The 5,760-nt window shown below is 40.8% G+C and overlaps 1 pseudogene; it reads left to right on the forward strand.

The window, feature by feature from the left end:
- Positions 1 to 5,422: 5,422 nt before the first annotated feature.
- Positions 5,423 to 5,541, forward strand: LOC145405417 (5S ribosomal RNA; annotated as a pseudogene).
- Positions 5,542 to 5,760: the final 219 nt, after the last annotated feature.

Below are 5,760 nucleotides of genomic sequence, written 5' to 3' on the forward strand. Positions count from 1 at the left end.
TGGCCCTCTTCCATTCCCAAGGCATTTTTCCTTATTTCAGAGAATACACAATTAAACCATAAATCTTATCTACCAGTTGTTCACTGCATTCCTTCAGTACCCAATTAGAGATTCCGTTCGGTCCTGGGTCTTTCCTTACATGTTGAGTTTCCAGTATTTTATACACTTTCTGTACTTCCACTTTTATATATTTTATCACTACATTTCTAGTCACTCTCTCCCTCTCCACAAAATCCCGTTCTCTATTGTAAACCACTTGGAAACATTTGTTCATTATTTCAGCTTGCATTACTACATCTTTATAGACCTCTCTTTCTACTTTTTTTTTTTTTAATGTGTCCGACTCTGGGCATAGGCTTCACAGCCTGCTATCAAGGCCCAGTAGTCCTCCTACATACCATACGCCTCTGCATGTCACCAGTTCGGCGCTAACACCCACCGTCCATATTGAATACATGCTAGGGCTGTCTCATACAGGACTGGTGTATTGGTATTAGCGGGGGTATTTTTACGACATGTCAGCGGGTCTTCTGGTAGATCAGTAAAGTCTGTTTTTATTAAATTCAAATCCTTAAACTGTTCCCTGCCCCAGTGGGGATTTGAACCTGGGTCCAGCAGGACTGCAGGCCACCTTTCTACCGACTGAGCTACCGCCATTTTTATTCAATTGCCATTAACAAATCTATTAAACAATTTGTGTTCTTTCTTACATTTGTCAATTATCCCTTTTTCAAAGTTCCTCTCTTCCTCTTTACATATTCTTGTATATTCATTTCTAGTTCTTCTATATTCTTCCTTTGTTCTTTTATTACCTCTCTTCCTCCAGTTCTTTGTGTGTTTGTGTGTCTGTATATATATTATTATTATTATTATTATTGTATTATAATTATAAGCTGTATTGAAAGTGTATCATTGGCACATTTCACTTGGAGTTTTTCATCAACACAGCCTGTAAAACTAACATGTTTGCTGCTGTGATTCATTTTTCATCCAGGTTTTGCCTCATGGAGCCCCAGTAGGATTAAAATGGTTTTATTTTCAGGAGGCAAGTTTTTGATCAAGTAAATGATAAAATGTACCCCAGTGACTGAACAGACAGTAGCTACAACTGTATCATAATAAACTCTTTTTCTAATCCTCTCCTTGTTGTATGTTACAATTGTGTGCATACAAAAGAATAGCAGAAAGGATAAAGAGGGGGAGGGGAGGAAGAGGGTGGAGGGGAGGAAGAGGGTGGAGGGGAGGGAGGAGGAGGGAGGGAGTGAAAGGGAGGGTAGAGGGATGGAAGGGTGAGAGGACATAGAGGGGAAGGAAGGAGGGGTAATGAAGGGGGAGAGATGAGGGTGCGTGGAATGGAGGAAGCTGCTTTTCAGGGAAGAGGATGAGGTGGAGGGAAGAAGAATGGCAAGAGATGGAAAAACATGGAGGGGAAAGGAAGGAAAGTAAGGAGGGAAAGGAAGAAAGGAGAGAGACAGAGGTGGGGGGTGGGGTGGAGGAGAGGAAGGAGGGAGGGAGAAGGGATATGAAGGGAGGGGTGGAGGGGGTGGAAACTAGTGGGGGGATGGAGGAGGGGAGGGAACAAGTGGAGGGAAAGAGTTTGGGAGGTTGATGGAATTTGCTGGCTTTTGGTCACTGGTCAGTCTGGCTTGAACTGTGGGTGGTAAATGATGGTTAGGTTTATGACAAGATTTTTTACCCTTTTTCATCCCATTAATTTCTTTTATGATACCTATTGTACTTTGTATTTTAAACCTTCCTGAGTGTTTCTAAAGCTTACTTATATAATTGAAATAATAAAAAAAAAGGGGAGCTGTGTGTGGACTTTGGGGTGGGGTGTGTGTAGAGTTTAGGGTGTGTTTGTGGATTTTAGGGGTGTGCATGTGTGGAAATGTGGCAAAAAACAGCATGACATGAAGGTGAAGTGGTTTGTGGGCACCTTTCCAGCATCAAGGCATTTAGCTGTACAGGACTACCACCACCACAGCTACCAGAACTATCATAGCCACTACTAGAGCAACCACAACCATCAAATGCTGTTCTGTGGTACACTGTCACTGGAGGGGGCATTTAACTGAATGCTAATTTGGTCAGTATGCCATAACCATATCTCCTATTTTTTTGTGCATGCTGTGACTATATATATCTTGAGAGGCTTTTCTAGGGGTGTTAGATATGCATATTAACTTTAACAAACCAAAGTGATGATATCTAGGGCTGGTGGCAGTACTGTCAAAGCAGAGGAAGTGTGCCCATGTGTACAGTAGTTTGGTGCAAGGGTGTGGGAAGTAACACCACTTTGGTCAGTGTTTGTGATAAGTTGGTGCATAAGAGATGTCATGGTGAATCAAGCGGAATCAAGTCACTCTGGCCCATAGCTCTTCTGACCCTAGTCACTCTGGTCCCCAGTTTTACTGGCCCTAGTCACTGTGGCCTCCCACCCATAAAAGAGGCTATTTTATTATTTTATTAGGTTTGACTCTCATCTTTGATGTCAGGACCAACTTGCCTAGTTCCGGGCTTCTGCGCCCCTCTTGGGGCAATATAGGATTGGATGATGGATGGATGAATGGTTAGGTTAGGTTAGTGAATAATAATCAGGTTAGTTAAAAACAAGTAATAATACAGGCATATCCCAGTTTAATGATGTAATTGGTTAGGTAAAACCCCATCGTTAGGCGGTGTATTGTATATCAGGAAGGAATTTGAGTGTCAAGCGGAGGGAATGTAAGAAAATGTTCTGGAAGAGGTAAAGAGAGTCAGACAGGGTGGCAATGAAGTTAGTAGGGGAGTGAAAAATGAAAATGGTAGATTACTAGTTGAGAAGGGAGAAAAAGTGAGCAGATGGAGAGAACACTTTAAGGAATTGTTGAACATAGAGAATGAAAGTAATGCGAGTATAAGTGGCTGGGGAATGGCTGGGAGAAGGAGGGAGGTGACAAGACAGGAAGAAATCAGTAGGATAGAAGTTGTGGAAGCAATGAAGAAAGTCAAAATGTGGAAAGCCCCTGGAATTGATGGAGTGTGTGGTGAAATGCTGAAACATTGGGGAGAGTTAGTAGTAGAATGGATGTGGAAGATGTGCAGATTGGCCTGGGAGGAAGGTAGAGTCCCGGAGGATTGGAAGTCAGGTATAATTATTCCTTTGTACAAAGGGAAAGGGGAAAAAGAAGTGTGTGATAATCATAGGGGCATTTGTCTTCTTAGTGTAATAGGAAAAGTATACAGTAGGATACTTATTGACAGAGTTAGGGAAATAGCAGAGGAATTAGTTGGAGAAGAACAGGGAGGCTTTAAGAAGGGAAGAGGTTGTGTAGATCAGATATTCATTCTTAGATCTTTGGTGGAAAACTTTCTAGAGAAGGGAAAGAAGTCGTATGTGGCCTTCGTGGTTTTAGAGAAAGCATATGAGGACCTCCTTAAAACAACGTATTGGCCAGGCTACTCAATTTCCTGTTTTTTGTGTCAATGGAGTCCTCTACTGTGCTGCTACAACCTCCAAAGTCGTATACGCCGTTATTCCACTCCAAATAGCTTGAAAAGGAATAGGGTAGCAACCGGTAGGAGAAGGCAAAACTTGGGGTCATAGCTCCGTCAAACAACGGCGTTCGGTGTTGGGCAGCCACGCTAACCCACGTCTCGAGTGACCAATTTTATGCTCCATGCGCTAACTAGAGTGGGTCGTACTATGAATTTGCTACTTCATTCCTGGGTTAAAATTATGGTGATTTTTACCTATATTTTTTCTTTTTTCTAACATGAGATAATATTTATTTCATCGAAATAGACGAGAAAAGACGATTCTAATAGTTTTTTCAATGCATATCTTGCTATGTGAGTGCTAGTTTGCTACCCTGCGCACAGCTGACCTGTGTACACTGCTTTGTTTTCAGCCACGTGTGTGCGTGCCTTCCATGTTTATTGCAACTTCCTTGGATTTTACAGTGTTCAAGAGGGATTTCCTTGTCAACATACATACATATATACAAGCACTCATGAAAAGAATACAGGAAGTCATGCATACATGGAAACATACAAACATACATACTGTACATACACATTTTGTGATATTAAAAGAGTTTAAGTTTGTATTGTTAAACAAACATAAAAAACATAAAAGCACATAAAGACATACTGGTACATGCATACACACATTCTCTAGTTATAGAAACATAATAGTTACAAACACACTATTTTTGGGGATAATCAGCATTATTTTTGTATACATAAAAATACATATGTTACATACATACATGCATACAGACACCTGTACATTCATGCATACAAACATACAAACACACATTGTATGCATACCAACATACATGCATACATAATGACTTACGTACAGAAATACAGACAAGCACACATTATGGATTCTGGGATTACTGTACTTCAGCAATGTTATGTATGTATACAAGAAAACATACATGCATACACTCAATCACACTAACATACAAACATAATACAGACTTAGGAACACACTTAACAAGGTATTTTTGGAGTTAATCACCATTTATTTTTTGTATACATAAATATACATAAATACATACATGCATGTGTACAACTATGCAATCATACAAACAAACAAATAAACGAACATTTTTCGCATGGTTGAGTAATTTTTAAACATGTTATGTTTGTACCAACCTTACAGGTATTTTAATATATTATGATAGCCTAATAGTGTTGTTATGTTCCAAGATATACTCCCTAGGTTTGTGCTGTATAAAAAAATACATGATCATGCAAATTCATTAATTTTTCAATATTTTGGAGAGGGAGGACAGGGCTTTGTTTATTTTAAAATTCATGTTGGTCAGACATGTTGTTCTTGAGTTACTGAAGAGTGTAGTATGGAAAACTTTAATTGCGATTTTCTCCTTTTTAAAAAAGTGGTGCTTACGTCGGTTCTTTAGGGAGGTCCTCATATGACAGGGTGGATAGACAAGGATTGTGGAAAGTATAAACGATATATGGAGTAGATGGGAAGTTGTTGAATGCTGTGAAGAGTATGTATGAGGGTGCAAAGGCTGCAGTGCGTGTGGATAGTGAACTGAGTTAGTTTTTCTATCTTAAGGTTTGGTTGAAACAGGACTGTGTCATGTCTCCATGGTTGTTCAATCTGCATATGGAAGGGGTTATAAAAGAGATGCAAGGTAGGGCAGTGGATGTTGGAGTGGCCCTAATGAGAGAGGGCAGTGTTTGGAAACTCCCTGTACTGCTGTTTGCAGATGATACTGTGCTGTTAAGTGAAGACAAAGGGGAGCTGCAAGGCTTGGTGGATGAGTTTGGGAGAGTGTGTAAGAAACGGACTCTAAAGGTGAATGTAGGGAAGAGTAAAGTTATGGTTTTCGAGTGAAGTGAAGTCAGTGAATGTGCAGTGAGGTTGGATGATGAGGAAATGGAAAATGTGAGTACATTTAAGTACTGTACCCATGCCACGTTGAGTACACCGCTTCCCGTCCGATCAGCGAAGTTAAGCAACGTTGGGTCTGGTTAGTACTTGGATGGGTGACCGCCTGGGAACACCAGATGCTGTTGGCATCCCTACGAGTCAAGTGGGGTTGGTGGAGGATTAGTGCCCCTCCCTGTAAAACAATAAACTCTAAGCTCTTGACCACCCCGTTTGGGATACATGGCATCTGGCAATGGATGGATGGATGGACTTGGGTAGTGTGACGGGTAAGGATGGAAGTTTGGAGAGTGGAGTGCTTGATAGGGTCCAACAAGGAAGAAAGGTTGCTTGTTCCTTGAAGGTAGTGA

This window comes from Coenobita brevimanus, chromosome 66 (genome assembly GCF_032717465.1).
Source record: "Coenobita brevimanus isolate Jiangsu-jjx chromosome 66, ASM3271746v2, whole genome shotgun sequence".
Taxonomy (NCBI): domain Eukaryota; kingdom Metazoa; phylum Arthropoda; class Malacostraca; order Decapoda; family Coenobitidae; genus Coenobita; species Coenobita brevimanus.